The 16,994-nt window shown below is 42.9% G+C and overlaps 1 protein-coding gene across 3 annotated transcripts in view; it reads right to left on the bottom strand.

Annotated features, from left to right (window-relative positions):
- Positions 1-16,994, bottom strand: part of luzp1 (leucine zipper protein 1) — an 83,672-nt gene that overhangs the window by 47,421 nt on the left and 19,257 nt on the right. For 2 of the 3 annotated variants that reach the window (XR_011666068.1, XM_071327083.1), the window contains exon 2: positions 9,539-9,629. The gene's annotated coding sequence lies outside the window, so the exon portion shown is untranslated. Of the gene's footprint in view, positions 1-9,527; positions 9,630-16,994 lie in introns of all 3 variants that reach the window. The other variant, XM_071327084.1, reaches the window with a different exon arrangement.

The raw sequence follows: 16,994 nt of genomic DNA, 5'->3' as shown, positions 1-16,994 counted from the left end.
ATGGTAGAGTGGTCAGACGGAAGCCACTCCTCAGTAAAAGGCACGACAGCCTGCTTGGAATTTGCCAAAAGACACCTAAAGGACTCTGACCATGAAAAAACAAAATCAGCTCTACTTAACTCAGCTATGAGAAGTCTGCAACTACCACCCATGATCTCAGTGAAGAAACAAATATATACTTAGGCATTACTATATCCCCCCTCTATTCACACTACTTGCAGGAAGAACTACTTAGAAACCTTTCAAAATATCCTAAGACATAAAAAGATGGTCCGCTATGGCCTCTTCTTTGCATGCTAGAATCTCAAATATTAAAATGAATGTCCTCCCTCGTATCAATTTTATGAGTTCCATGTTACCACTGTCTCCTCCTATAGACAATTGGTCTAAACTTGACTCCGTCATAAAGAAGTTCATTTGGAGGAGAAAGCGACCACAGATTAAATATGCAACACTACAGAGAAAAAAAGCATCACGTGGACTAATCTAAACTTTTATCACCCATCATTCCAAATGAATTTCCTGAAGACCTGGTTAAACCCAGAGGCTTCTGTTCCTTGGCGTGCTATAGAAGAGTCAATCGTTTCATCAATTAGATTACAATATTTATTATTTTCTGGATTGACTCCTAAAAATATTTGCATTATTGTTTGGACCCATTATAGCATACTCAGTAAATGTGTGGAAAACGACTTAAATGGACTCTCCAATATGGCCTAACAAAGAATTGTTAGTGTGTGAGAAACCATTTATATCAGATTCTTGGTCTAAGAAAGGTATTTATACTTTCAAAGACATATTCAATGTGAATGTGAAATCCGTCAGTGTTTTAATGTCCCAGGTTCATCATTTAGTCTTTACCTTCAACTCTGCCTATCCATGCAAGCCTATGGGTTCCCCTGGGGAGCAGAATTAGCAGTACACCCATTGGTCAAACTTCTAACGAACAGACGGCCCTCAAAAGGAGTCGATTTTAATATCTACAGTCAATTCTAGCAGCACAAAAACCATTTACTTTATCCACTGTATGGGAAAATTATTTTACACTTGCTGACAGACAACTAAAATGGGAGAGAGTATGGAAAAAAATATATTAGGATCATCTGGAAACCCCAATCACTAATTCATTAATTACAAAATATGCCATAGAACCAATCTAACACCTCAAAAAAGGCATCACATGGGTATTAGTCCATCGCCATTATGTGAGTTCTGCACCACAGGGGACCTTGGTACTTTTCAGCATGTGCTGCGGAAATGCCAGGAGGTGGTTCAATTCTGGGGGAAAGTCAACAATGTCATCTCTGTACTTATAGATGACATATTGCCATCAGATCCTATAGTGATGTTGCTTGGTGATGACTGACTTGCACTTGTCAGAACACCAACGGAGAGTGTAGTTGTCAAGAACCACAGCAGCTAAGAAAATTATTGTCGGTTACCATTGCAACAATGGCTGCTCGCATTTAAGGAAATTGTACTTATGGAGCTCTCCACGGCCAGGATCCCACAGGGCCAAGGAGTCCACTGTGGATACATGGGAAAAAAGCAGCAGTGGACATTTATGAAATCTTAACCAACGGGCCTTTACATCCATGAATGTGTATCAACAATTTGAGCCTATTTCTGTGATAGTAAATCTACTGAACAATACATCATAGCCTATGTAATAATAAAAACTAATTATATCATAATTTATTTATTGTACATTTTATGTTATCATATTGCCGGGGGGGGGGGATTAAAAATGATATATCCATAAATGTATTGTATGAATCTTATGAATTGAAATAGTACAATCTTGATGTAAAAAAAAAAAAGAACTCTCAGACCATGAGAAAGAAGATTCTCTGGTCTGATGAAACTAAGTTTGAACTCTTTGGCCTGAATGTCAAGCATCACGTCTGACGGAAAACATGCACCATCCCTACGGTGAAGCATGGTGGTTGCAGCATCATGGGAGACTAGTTAGGATCGAGACTAGAGGTCGACCGATTAATCGGAATGTCCGATTAATTAGGGACGATTTCAAGTTTTCATAACAATCGGAAATCTGTATTTTTGGACACGGATTTGGGCTATTTAAAAAAATTAAATGTTTAAGTAAGTAATGTAAGTAATGGAGGAATGGGCCAAAATACCAGAAACAGTGTGTGAAAACCTTGTGAAGACTTACAGAAAACATTTGACCTCTGTCATTGCCAACAAAGTGTTTATAACAAAGTATTGAGATAAACTTTTGTTATTGACCAAATACTTATTTTCCACCATAATTTGCAAATAAATTCATTAAAAATCCCACAATTAGATTTTCTGGATTTTTTTTTCTCATTTTGTCTGTCATAGTTGAAGTGTACCTATGATGAATTACAGGCCTCTCTCATCTTTTTAAGTGGGAGAACTTGCACAATTAGTGGCTGACTAAATACTTTTTTGCCCCACTGTATATCACAATTTTCTTTTACCAATTGTTGTCTTTAATACAGTGCTGATAGACAAGTTCCTTACAAATATAACACTTTGTATTCAGGACAAAAAGTTAATTGCTTTGCCACATTTTTTGCAGTATTACTTTATTGTCTAGTTGCAAACAGTATGCATGTTTGAGTATTTTTTTTCTGTAAAGGCTTCTGTCTTTTCACTCTGTCAATTTGGTTAGTATTGTAGAGTAGCTACAATGTTGTTGATCCATCCTCAGTTTTCTCCATTCACAGCCATTAAACGCTGTAACTGTTTTAAAGTAACCATTGGCCTTATGGTGAAATCCCTGAGCGGTTTCCTTCCTCTCTGGCAACTGAGTTAGGAAGGACGACTAAATTTGTAGCGACTGGGTGTATTGATACACCATCCAAAGTGTAATTAATAACTTCACCACGCTCAACAAAATACTCAATGTCTGTTTATATATTTTTACCCATCTACCAATAGGTGACCTTTGCAAGGCATTGGAAAACCTCCCTGGTCTTTGTGGTTGAATGCGTTTGAAATTCACTGCTCGACTGAGGGACCTTACATATAATTGTAAGTGTGGGGTACAGAGATGAGGTAGTCATTAAAAAAATCATGTTAAACACTATTATTGCACACAGAGTCCATGCAACTTATTATTTGAGTTGTTCCCAAATAAGCATTGGACTATGGGCTTGTGACTTGAAACAACCCACAGATATTTTTCAAAAGATGCTAATGATCCTCGATTCTTCTGTGGCTATTTTGAATGATTATCTTTCTGTATAGACAGGAGTATTTACAGTTGAAGTCAGAAGTTTACATGCACTTAGGTTGGAGTCATTAAAACTCATTTTTCAACAACTCCACAAATGTCTTGTTAACAAACTATAGTTTTGGCAAGTCGGTTAGGACATCTACTTTGTGCATGACAAGTCATTATTCCAACAATTGTTTAAAGACCGATTATTTCACTTATAATTCACTGTATCACAATTCCAGTGTGTCAGAAGTTTACATACATTAAGTTGACTGTGCCCTTAAACAGCTTGGAAAATTCCAGAAAATGATGTCATGGCTTTAGAAGCTTCTGATAGGCTAATTGACATGATTTGAGTCAATTGGATGTGTGCCTGTGGATGTATTTCAAGGCCTACCTTCAAACTCAGTGCCTCTTTGCTTGACATCATGGGAAAATCTAAAGAAATCAGCCAAAACCTCAGAAAAAAAATTGTAGACCTCCACAAGTCTGGTTCATCCTTGGGAGCAATTTCCAAACACCTAAAAGTACCACATCAGCTGTACAAACAATAGTACGCAAGTATAAACACCATGGGACCACACAGTCTTACCGCTCAGGAAGGAGACGCGTTCAGTCTAGAGATGAACGTACTTTGGTGTGAAAAGTGCAAATCAATCCCAGAACAACAGCAAATGACCTTGAGAAGATGCTGGAGGAAACAGGTACAAAAGTATCTATATCCACAGTAAAACGAGTCCTATATCGACATAACCTGAAAGGCCACTCATCAAGGAAGAAGCTACTGCTCAAAAACCGCCATAAAAAAAGCCAGACAACGGTTTGCAACTGCAAGAACGTACACTTTGGAGAAATGCCCTCTGGTCTGATGAAAAAAATATATAACTGTTTGGCCATAATGACCATCGTTATGTTTGGAAGAAAAAGGGGGAGGCTTGCAAGCCAAAGAACACCATCCCAACCATGAAGCACAGGGGTGGCAGCATCATGTTCTGGGGGTGCTTTGCTGCAGGAGGGACTGGTGCACTTCACAAAATAGATGGCTTCATGAAGCAGGAAAATTATGTGCATATATTGAAGCAACATCTCAAGACATCAGTCAGGAAGTTAAAGCTTGGTCGCAAATGGGTCTTCTAAATGGACAATGACCCCAAGCATACTTCCAAAGTTGTGGCAAAATGGCTTAAGGACAACGAAGGCAAGGTATTGGAGTGCCCATCTCAAAGCCCTGACCTCAATCCTATAGAAAATGTGGGCCGAACTGAAAAAGCTTGTGCGAGCAAGGAGGCCTACAAACCTGACTCAGTTACACCAGAAGTATTTTGAATGATTATCTTTCTGTATAGACAGGAGTATTTACAGTTGAAGTCAGAAGTTTATATGCACTTAGGTTAGAGTCATTAAAACTCATTTTAATGAGGAGGAATGGGCCAATATTTACCCAACTTATTGTGGGAAGCTTGTGGAAGGCTACCTGAAACATTTGACAATTTAAAGGCAAAGCTACCAAATACTAATTGAGTGTACGTAAACTTCTGACCCACTGGGAATGTGATGAAATAAATAAAAGCTGAAATAAATAATTCTCTCTGCTATTATTCTGACATTTCACATTCTTAAAATAAAGTGGTGATCCTAACTGGCCTAAGACAGTGAATTTTTACTAGGATTAAATGTCAGGAATTGTGAAAAACTGAGTTTAAATGTATTTGGCTAAGGTGTATGTAAACTTCCGACATCAACTGTATATCATTTTGGCAAAAGTATTTACTTCCCTATTGGTCCCACCGCTATGCCATTTCTCTCCTGTTTTATTAGTTTATTTATCAACTTTCCTTCTTTGTCCAGAAGCCAAAGGCACAATCCTAGTCATATTAGCAACCATCCTAGTTGTTGCATCTTTAGATTCCCCCTCTTTCTAAGTTTCTAACAGATTTTAATCTCTGTCACATATGGAACCACAATCAGGTACACTGTTTAGAATGGTGCTTTTCTTCTTCACACAAATTGCATTTTGGCAAATGTTTGAAAATTATGGTTTTATTGGCTGATTCATTACATGAGTTGCATGTTCTGTCAAGATGCATTACCATAATCTAAAATGTGATTTCTGTCATTTCTGACACCCTAATAGGTTATGCACCCAATGCATATGGGTCCGGTAAATTTCTCAAATGGCCGGTAAATTCAAATCTTCCCGGTCACGTTTTCCGGCGCCACATTTTCCTAACGGAAACCCTGGTGTGTGTGTGTGTGTGTGTAATGTATGTGTCAAGTAGACCGTAAGTATGTTAGTGAGTGAGCAAGAGAGAGTGCTCATGTATGTCGGCAACAGCAAGTGAGTGGGAGAAGAAACAAAACAGATGCCCTCGGGTACAAGTCAAAGACGCTTCAAAAGGCGACTACAAAGGGAAACCCAGCCACGAGCTGCCCAGTGACGCAAGCCTACCAGACGAGCTAAATGCCTTTTATGCTCACTTCGAAGCAAGAAACCCTGAAGCATGCATGAGAACACCAGCTGTTCCGGACAACTGTGTGATCACGCTGTCCGTAGCCGGTGTGAGCAAGACCTTAAAACAGGTCAACATTCACAAGGCCACGGAGACAGACAGATTACCAGAACGTGTACTCAGAGCATGCGCGGACCAACCGGCAAGTGTCTTCCTCTGACATTTTCAACCACTCCCTGACCGAATCTGTAATACCTACATGTTTCAAGCAGACCACCATAGTCCCTGTGCCCAAGAAAACTAAAGTAACCTACATTAATGACTACCACCCCGTAGCACTTACGTTACCGCCCCCAGGAGGTAAGGGTAGGCAACAACACATCTGCCACACTGAACCTCAACATGGGGGCCCCTCAGGGGTGTGTGCTTAGTTCCCTACTGTACTCCCTGTTCACCTATGACTGCGTGGCCAAGCACAACTCCAACACCCTCATTAAGTTTGCTGACGACAAAACAGTGGTAGGCCTGATCATCGACAACGACGAGACAGCCTATAGGGAGGTGGTCAGAGATCTGGCAGTGTGGTGCCAGGACAACAACCTCTCCCTCAACGTGAGCAAGACACAGGAGATGATCGTGGACTACAGGAAAAGGGCCAAACACGCCCCCATTCACATCGACAGAGCTGTCGTGGAGTGGGTCGAGGGTATCAAGTTCCTTGTGTCCACATCACCAACAAGCTATCATAGTCCAAACACACCCAGACAGTCGTGAAGAGGGCACGACAACACCTATTCCCCCTCAGGAGACTGAAAAGATTTGGCATGGGTCCCAGATCCTCAAAAAGTTCTACAGCTGCACCATCGAGAGCATCCTGACCGGTTGCATCACCGCTTGGTATGGCAACTACCCGGCATCCGACCGTAAGGCGCTACAGAGGGTAGTGCGTACAGCCCAGTAAATCACTGGGGCCAAGCTTCCTGCCATATACTAGGCAGTGTCAGAGGAAGGGCCCAAAAAATTGTCAAAGACTACAGTCACCCAAGTCATAGACTGTTCGCTCTGCTACTGCACAGCAAGCGGTACTGGAGCCCCACGTCTAGGTCCAAAAGGCTCCTTAACTGCTTCTACCCCCAAGCCATAAGACTGCTGAACAATTAACCAAAGGGCAACCAGACTATTTACATTGGCACCCCCCCCTTTTATTTTTACACTGATGCTACTTGTTGTTTATTATCTATGCATAGTCACTTTACCCCTACCTACATGTACGACTAACCTGTACCCTCGCACATCGACTCGGTACCAGTACCCCCTCTATATAGCCTCGGTATTGTTATTTTACTGTGTTACTTTTGATTATATTTTTTACCTTAGTTTATTTTGTAAATATTTTCTTAGCCCTATTTCTTGAACTGCACTGTTGGTTAAGGGCATGTAAGTAAGCATTTCACAGTAAGGTCTACACCTGTTGTACTCAGCGCATGTGACAAATAAAAAAAAATTTAAAGGTTGATTAACATATACCCTCTTCCTCCCTCTCTCCGTCGATGTCTTTTGTCAGTCTGTCTGGGTGCCAGCACTCCCCGGTTGGCACAGCCTGGCAGCCAGAGTGTTGGCAACAGACACCCGCTGCGGCTGCAAGGTGGCACTGTGGGCGCATCAGATTCACTGCATCTCTTGTGCGAGAGGCCGAGAGAGAAGGGTGAGTAACTAAGTGCGGTGGTGGGGGGGGGGGGGGGACAGCATGCGAGAGAGCGAGCAAGCTACAACGCGGTGGGGAGTGAGCCCACAGAATGCTGAACAGGGCTTTGCCAGACCGGAACACTGCAGCAGGAATGCAGCACTCTCTTGCACTCATCATCACAGGCTAGAGGAGAGTGAGAAAGAGAGGGGGAGATAGAGAGAAAGAGGGAGGAAGATAAGAGTGGGAGGGAGAGAAATAAAGAGAGATGGGGAAAGGTAGGCAGAGAGGAAAATGAGAGCAAAAAGTGCGAGATAGATGCAGTAGAAAGAGCGGGAGGAAGATAAGAAGAGGGAGAGAAACAGAGGCGGAGTTGTGTAATGCTGTCGGTGGTGAATGGGGAACAGACGTCACACTGTCTGGCGTAGCTCTGCCGCTGCGACAGAGCAGAGACGGGAGCCTCAACCCCCCCTCTTGGCCTATAATGCAGCGGTATTTAATGACACATACAGTAATAAACCCATGGAAATAAACTGAGGAAAGGGGTGGAACTATACAGAGAGTGAGGAGGAGAGGACTCTAGGTTTTCAGCTTACCTGCTACACGAGTCCACAGAGACAGACAGACCCATAAATGTGTCTGGGATACGCACACAGAGACAGCTTGATTGACACATTACTGTCAGAGCCATCTTTAAATATAGCTGATTACAATATATGTTGGGATATAGCCACTTTAGCCTCTACCACTGGGAGATATGACACAGCATATCACATTCATACAGTCTCTTTACTCAAATACAGTCTATGCCCTTTACCATGGCAACTAGGCTTGGGAGATATACCATATACCGGGGTATTTCGAAATACCGACGGTATGATTTCCAATACCGCAAAAAAATATAATACAACAATTATGTTGGAGGCACCCCCACCACGCAGGGGCACGTGCTACGCCACTGCTTATAACTAAGTATAAGAAATCTGTGTCAAGTAAATGATATCCAGCTCAGAGCTCCAGCTGTGCATTTGGTTTGCTAACGTGCTAGCTAAGTGGCTAGACGTCAAGATCAAGCTTCTCGGTTACATCAAAGACATTCAATCCCTTCCTGGATCAAGATCCCCGTTGCCTAAATTGTTTTGTGCGGTAAAAAAATAAGAAATGGTGCCCCTTGTGTGCACATTTGGTAATACGTACACCCCGGTATGGTACAGCAACGGTATGAAAATCTGGATACCACCCAACCTTAACGACAACAACCCAATGGGAAGACCAATTAATAAAGGCCTCTATGGGATTAAACTGTCTCCTTTGAATACTTTATAATTTCACCACAGGTAGTAAATAGTCATAGACACTCCGCACAGTTACTAGCATGCTGAAGACAGTGCCTGTAGCCTGACTAGACCAGTCAGGCTGCGTTTAGACAGGCATCCCCAATTATTTTATTTTTTCCCCCCACTAATTGGTATTTTGACCAATCAGATCAGCTAAAAAATGTGATTGGTCAAAAGACAAATTAGTGGAAAAAAAGATCAGAGTCAGGCTGCCTCAGTGATTTTATTTGGCTTCTCCCAGTGCTGAGTAAGTTTGACAGAGAGAGCACATTACCGGGAGGGTGTTACCAAGGGTCTCCAGGTGAGCCGGCACTGTATATGTGCGAGTTTGCCATTCCTTGCTGACCTATGGGTACAGGGAAGGAAACACGGCGCCAGATTGAGTGCAACACTGACCTGGCCCACCAGGAAACCAGCTCACAAAGGGTTCAGAGGTAAGGAACGGCCTTGGAATCCGGAACCTTCCCCACCACATTTTCTCTGCGTTTCCTCTTTCAACTGAGCAGCTGGACGCAGACTCATTGCCATACACACAGTATGGGAGCGTACGTACGCGCACACACCACACACGAGAGAGTCACCTTTTTTTTTATAAAGAAACAGTCAGTCAAAGGCAGACTGTCTGTTTCTCTCAAACTGCGACTGTCAAATAGAGACATTCGGTCACAGTTTGAATGAAACAGCATGTCAAAAAAGGCCAGTCAAGGTTAGATAGAGACGGTCCTGAGAGGGTGTTTACAGACGGACAGACAGGCACACACACTAATATATGATAATATAAAGACTGTAGATACTGTAAGCTTGTGTGTAAACATGGCCTTGACAAAGACATTCAAAAACACACGTACCGTAAACTTACTTTCTATGGACACATCCTCGTGTTGGGCGCTAAGCAGCTGGTAAATGTCTGTCATCAGATGGTTTCACTAAAGGAGCTTCATCCACAAGCCCTATAACCAGAGGAAGAACACAGAGGACAAACATTACTATGGGTTTCTCATGATTCTACCATATTAATGATTCATAGCTTACATTTCACCATTGTTGTGCTAGGTACTGACTCGTAAGTCAGTCAACCGACAACGCCTTCAGTGTAAAATGAACCATTCATATGGAGGCATATTGGCTACGAGGTGGTCTGAGAAGTCGGTCAGATATGTGTCACATTTCGTTGCGCCTCAATTGTCTCATGCATGACCAGACACCTTGTTTTTGGCTGGCCCAACAGTGCTCCATTCATTCCATTCTATGTCTAGGGCTGGGAATTGCCAGGGACCTCAATACAATACAATATTATCACGATACTTAGGTGCCGATACGATATATATTGCGATTCTCACGATTCTATATGTATTGTGATTCGACTGTCATTTTATTGCAAATTGATGTTCCAAACATATTGCTCACCATATGGTCTGCTGCAGAGGGACAAGAGAGAGCCATGAGGAAATTTGTTTTGATCAGACAAAGAAATACATTTTAAAAAAGTGCTGAAAACAAATTGGCTCCCTATTTAAAAAAGGAGAACAAGCTATGAAGGAAAAATACTGGTTTTGGTGCAGGTACAGTCAACTAGCGCAAAAATAATGTGATATTGTCAAACCGATATCAAATCGATACTTGAGTCAAATATCGCTATAATATTGTCGAACAATTATATATTGCGATATGCAACTGTGTACATTTTTTCCCCATCACTACACACAACGTTGCCTCAATGGTCGACTCAACGTGGAATTTCTACTCAAAAGTGTGCCAAGACGAGTGATAACGAGGTCCTCAGAAGTATACTGTAATGTTGATATTGTCATGGCTGAAGTACATCATCTTTTTACCTAAATGTAACCACCAATTGACTCTCCTGTTACTACAACGTCAACGTTTCGGATCCCAGTTCGTTGGCATGTCCTTACAGATATTTCAGACACCCCAAAAGACCTCAGACATTGACCAGGGACAAACCCTCCATTTCACAACCAAATAAAGAAGTAAACAGGCTCGCACAACATGACTCACCATTATTTTCAAGCCCCAAACACTCTGAAGTGGCCCTTTCCTCGCTCTGTGTGGTTTCCCTTAAATCATTGAAAACCAAATGGTAAACTGAACATCAGCCACATCCTTCTCGAAGGCGGCCTCGGCCCTCATCCTTTACACGCAGAAACATGCATCCCCCGTCTACGTCAGCTGAATAGTAGGGAGTATTATTACGCCATTTGCCTAACTATTTAAACTACGACCACTAGCAGAAAAACAGATTGAGAAAGTACATCAAGTTACTTCAGAAATTGTACCTTTCCATGATTACGCCAATGACATGCCTGAAAGCATAAGTAAAATACAGAGAAAGGCTGTACTAAGGGGACGAGAGCAGGGGAGAAAGAAAGTGTGTTGGGGGAGAGATCATGTAGCATTTCCTTAACTCAACATTTCATGGCCTTAAAATACACGCAGGGTTATTTTGCGCTGGGGCTGGTTTGCACGGGAGCCCATTTCCTGCGAGTGATTAGAGGGGGGGGGGGGGGGGGGGGGCTGTGGCTCACTCAGAAAGTTCTCGGGTTGTTTTGTCTGCGAGCGAAGTAAAGGAATGCCCAAATTAAACATGCTGAACAGGACGCCCTGAGAGGTATGAAGGCGGGAGGGTGGAGTACGACATGAAAAAAAAAAAATAGAACACCAAATAGATGTAATTTGCAGGCGATTTACAAACCGCAAGTGCATGCCTCCTGCTCGTATTTGCATTCCATCAGATAGGGAAGTTGGACAGCAATGTTGTACCATATTGATAAAGCTTTCATATGCCCCGAAGGCAAGCAGCCTGCGAGCTCCTTCATTTCACTCAAAACCTGAAGGGCTTGTTGTAATGCGCTATTATAATAGGTTATCCCGAGATGAAAAGTACCCTCAAGTCTTCTCTTTCAAACGGCTCGGCTTTTGTCCCGCACTGTACGCCCAAACATAGGGAAGAGAGCGAATCTCAACAAATGAAAGCACAGTACTTCACAATTCTCATCGTGATCACCAACAGCAGTAATACTAGCCTACTGCTACTGCACTTCATTTCAAAATACTTACAGTACATTTCCCAGGCCAATGCACTCAACAGGGTGACTAACTTGGGTAAAAAGGTATTTCTTGGACTTTACCAACAATTCAGAATTGATTGGTATTGCTTTCTTGTAAAGGTCTGCTGCCCATTCAGGGATTTTGTGTTTGGCATGTCTGGGGGACAAGATGTCTCTTAGACCTCCAGCTCGGAGGGAGAGCAGATAAAACAGGACTTTAACTGCATTCTTTCATGGCCGATGCTGGGGCCCACCTATCCACACCCATCCTCAGACCAGCATGAGGGGAGGAGAGGGAAATGAAGGGAGAGGAAAAGTGGAGGAGAGGGAGCGAGAGACGGAGAAAGGGAAAAATCAAAAAAAAAAAGGGAGGATGTGAGAAAGGGGATAGTTACAAAAAGTCGGTCGGTCCAAGTGGGTGGGTGAACAGTCACTGTGCCCTTGTTTGACCAGGGAGGGGAAAAACATGCCTCTGCGTGCCAGATGTGAGTTATCAAAGTAATCAAGGGCACCAACACAGTCAAATTAAAAGATGTCTGTCACTGAGGGAAGGAACGAGGATGCTGAGTATAGCAGCATGCCACAGTGAGAAAATGAGAATGAGCAAACCGTGGCTCCATTAAGTAACTGAATCCAACGTGTAGAACCATGACAGGGCATTGTTCAGTTCACAGCAAAGGGGAGGAGGGCCAGCTTGACAAAAAAATCCAGACACACAACAAAAAAAAGAAAAGAAAAAAAAGAATGTTGGATCATAAAAAAGCCTGGTATTCCAGAACACAAATGAGCTAGTCAGGTCTGGGAGTGTTAAGGATTCCTGTGGGGCAGGAGCTAGCTACCGTGGTAGCCAGGCCTTCCTGTAGCCTTTTTACTCAGGACAAAGGCAGGCCCATGTCACAGAGGCGGGGAGGGAAGGGCAGGAATGCCAGACGACGAAGTGCCTGACATATCCTAATATGGGTATATGCAGGTGCAATAAAACAATCATAGCGACACAGCGTAAATCACCTTGTGACACGACGAAAGTTGGCTACTGTACAAGGGAAAGTGGATTTCATGAAACCTACGAGCAAGACGGTGGAGAAAACACTCAAATGCTCTCTTACAACTCTTTGGGATTCTCTATTACTTTTCTTTGTAGTGCAGGACAAGGCTTAAATCTGTGTATGGGAAACCAAACCTATAACAGAGATTTCACACTTAACTCAAGTAGGACATTTTAAGCGTAATATGGAACTTTAGCAGCAAATGTGACGTGATGCGAGTGAGCTACCAATGGGCATGGGGGAAAAAGAAGGAGATGAAGGAGTGGTATATGAGAGGAAGCATGAGGGCCCTCCAGATGGCGGGAGAGTGATGCCTCACACATGGACCGTGTGTTGCCTCAGCAGACCCCTTCACCAGAACGGGCCAAAGTCAACACAGCACTCCAACCAGAGAAGTCAGAGAGAACGGATCAAAGAGTGATGACGGCCCTATTTCTGTCCCCCAGCGCCTGGATACAACAAGACCCTGCGACGTGAAAACGAGCCAGCAGCTTCGAAATATTCATTCATTCAAAACAGAGCTAAAAAAAAAAGTGTGGTTCACCAACCATTCTATTTTTATGGCTATTTAGCTTGCGCTGCGAGACTGCTCGCATGAGGAGTTTCAAAAGCAAAATGGGCTGGCTGGAAAGAGAGAAACCCAACCAACTCGTTACACGCTGGCCCTTTTCAACGCGCTGATGGAGTTCGAGATGAGTCGTCTCGAAAATAACACTGAGGGGGGAAAAAGCGACGTATGGGCACGCCATTGATGAAAGCTTCCATCCATACACGTTAGCGCTTATGCAAAGCAAAATAGAGAATAAGTCACTTGCATAGCATCAGAAGAAAATAGGAGTACACTCCGAGTGAGGGGGGAGTAAAAGGGGGTTGGGTCGCCCTAGCGTCTGAAAATTCCTTAACCTGAGAACATGAATATTTTCTGATCACAAGAAATTATCCGGAGAAGGAATTTTATTTTGAAAGCTGCCTGTTAGATCCCAGGTGGAAGAGAGACGGGTGCAGGGATTGTACATGTAGGCGCTACGTTACAGTGCTGGGGGGAGAACGACAGAAACACAGGTCCATATCCATTATCCCACAGGATTGCCGTACCACATCAACAAGTCATCCCTGTCCAGCCAGCAGCAAACATAATTGACAAGGCTAGTTTTACACAGTTCACATCCAGACTAGAAGATGCGTCAGTCCGTTCAAACCAACCTGAAACGTCCCAACCTTTTAAAGCTACTAAAATACCCTTAAAGAGCAACTCCGCCACATTTCAATCTCATATTCATTGTCTCCATTATCTCCAGCACAAAACCAGTGGCTACATATGTTTTACCCATTGACATCAACAAAAGTTAAACATTTTAAAAACAGTGATTATCAAACCCTACGAGATCTCAGTGACGTGGGGAGCAAGAAAATACCCTCCCTCTGCAGGTTTTGAAAAATCACAATTTCTTACTCCTTCAAGGGTTTTTCTTTATTTTTTCTACATTGTAGAAAAATTGTGAAGACATCAAAACTATGAAATAACACATGGAATCATGTAGTAACAAAAAGAAAGTGTTAAACAAATCAAAATATATTTTAGATTCTTCAAAGTAGCCACCCTTTGCCTTGATAACAGCTTTGCACACTCTTGGCATTCTCTCAACCAGATTCACATGGAATGCTTTTCCAACAGCATATGTGGAGTTCGCTTGTTGGCTGCTTTTCCGTCACTCTGCAGTCCAACTCATCCCAAACCATCTCAATTGGGTTGAGGTCGGGTGATTGTGGAGAATAGGTCATCTGATGCAGCACTCAATCACTCTCCTTCTTTGTCAAATAGCCCTTACACAGCCTGGAGGTGTGTTGGGCAATTGTCCTGTTGAAAAACAAATGACAGTCCCACTAAGCGCAAACCAGATGGGATGGCGTATCACTGCAGAATGCTGTGGTAGCTATGCTGGTTAAGTGTGCCTTACATTCTAAATAAAATCACTGACAGTGTCACCAGCAAAGCCCCCCCACATCACACCACCTCCCCCATGCTTCACAGTGTGAACCACACATGCGGAGATCATCTGTCACCTACTCTGCGTCTTACAAAGACACAGGTTGGAACCAAAGAAAATCACACATTTGGACTCCAGACCAATGGACAAATTTCCACCAGTCTAATGGCCATTGCTTGTGTTTCTTGTCCCAAGCAAGTCTCTTCTTCTTCTTATTGGTGGTTACCGGGCAGCAATTTGACTATGAAGGCCTGATTCACGCAGTCTCCTCTGAACAGTTGATGTTGAGATGTGTTTGTTACTTGAACCCTTAAGCATTTATTTGTGCTGCAATTTCTGAGGCTGGTAACTAATGAACGTATCCTCTGCAGCAGAGGTAACCCGGGTCTTCCTTTCCTGTGGCGATCCTCATGAGAGCTAGTATCATCAAAGCGCTTGATGGTTTTTGCGACTGCCCTTTTCCTCATTGACTGACCTTTGTGTCTTAAAGTAATGGACTGTCATTTCTCTTTGCTTATTTGAGCTGTTCTTGTCATAATATGGACTTGGTCTTTTACCAAATAGGGCTATCTTCTGTATACCACCCCTACCTTGTCACAACACAACTGATTGGCTTAAACGCAAGGAAAGAAATTGCACAAATTAACTTAAGGCACACCTGTTAATTGAAATGCATTCCAGGTGCCTACCTCATGAAGCTGGTTGAGAGAATCCCAAGAGTGTGCAACGCAGTCATTAAGACAAAGGGTGCCTACTTTGAATGATCTCAAATATAAAACATATTTTGATTTGTTTAACACTTTTTGGTTACTGCATGATTCCATGTGATATTTCATAGTTTTGATGTCTTCACTTATTCTACAATGTAGAAAACAGTAAAAAGAGGTATAAAGTAGGTGTGTTCAAACTTTTGACTGGTACTGTAGGTAGACATTGGTTTGGTGCTGGAGATAATGCGAGAGGTAGAAAAGTGGCAGAGTTGCCCTTTAACCTTGTTATCCTCCGAAGACACATGATCTGGAGTAGGAGTATTACAAATGACAAGAATAGGGAAAGCACCATATTTTCTTTGAAGGTACTTTCTCAGTGTTCTGTTACTTACTGCCCCCCCTCCAGGCAACCAGCACAAACCATGGTACTGCCTGCGAACCAACAGAGACAGTGGATTTATGAAACCAGTTATGGGGGTGGATGTTGATACAGGTGTCGGTGTCATCCCTCTCCCACCCTCCTGCTCTCTCTCCCCCCTTTCGTTCTCTCCATCTGCAGGGTCGGGCCAGAAGAGGGATTTCTGTCATTCAGCCAGACTAAGCCGGCTTCCAGAAGCGCTCCCTCGCTTTCTCCCTCTTTCACACGCATGTGTTACAGTGCGACTGACACACACACGGCCCGATAGGGATGTGTAAAACATGCAGGGTGGTTGCCACAGCAACGTGAGCCAACGGGTCATAAACACCCCCTCTTCCTGGATCCCAAGGCTGGACGGAGGCCACGGCTGTTATCTCAGGGGCCGAGTGACATCACTCAGTGAGGACTCATTCACATGCAGTCCAGCAGCTCTCCCTCCTTCCTGCTCCCCGTTCGGCTGATAACAGAGAGGACCTGAGGAAGAGTGGGTGTAAGACCAAGACGGTTTGTTTACCTGGGGCTTTTGTTGGCTTACAGTGCCTTCAGAAAGTATTCACACCCCTTTACTTTTGACACATTTTGTTGTGTTACAGCCTGAATTTAAAATCAATTCAATTTAGATTTTGTGTTAATGGCCCACACACACACACACACAATACCCCATGTCAAATTGGAATTCATTTTTTACAAATGAATTAACCATGAAAAGCTGAAATGTCTTTTGTCAATAAGTATTCAACACCTTTGTTATGGCAATCCTAACAAAGTTCAGGAGTAAAAATGTTCTTAACAAGACACATAAGTTGCCTGGACTCACTCTGTGTGCAATAATAGCGTTTAACATTATTTTTGAATGACTACCTCATCTCTGTACCCCACACACAATTATCTGTATAAGGTCCCTCAGTCGAACAATTAATTTCAAATACAACCACAAAACCAGGGAGGTTTTTCCAATGCCTTGCAAAGGGCACCTACTGGTAGATGGGTAAAAATATGTAAAACAGACAATGAATATCCTTTTGAGCATGGTGATGTTATGAATTACACTTTGGATGGTGTATCAATACACTCAGTCACTATAAAGA

Source organism: Salvelinus alpinus, chromosome 9 (assembly GCF_045679555.1).
Source record: "Salvelinus alpinus chromosome 9, SLU_Salpinus.1, whole genome shotgun sequence".
Taxonomy (NCBI): Eukaryota; Metazoa; Chordata; class Actinopteri; order Salmoniformes; family Salmonidae; genus Salvelinus; species Salvelinus alpinus.
Note: the sequence above shows the minus strand (reverse complement) of the source record. Positions and strands in the feature narration are given on the sequence as shown.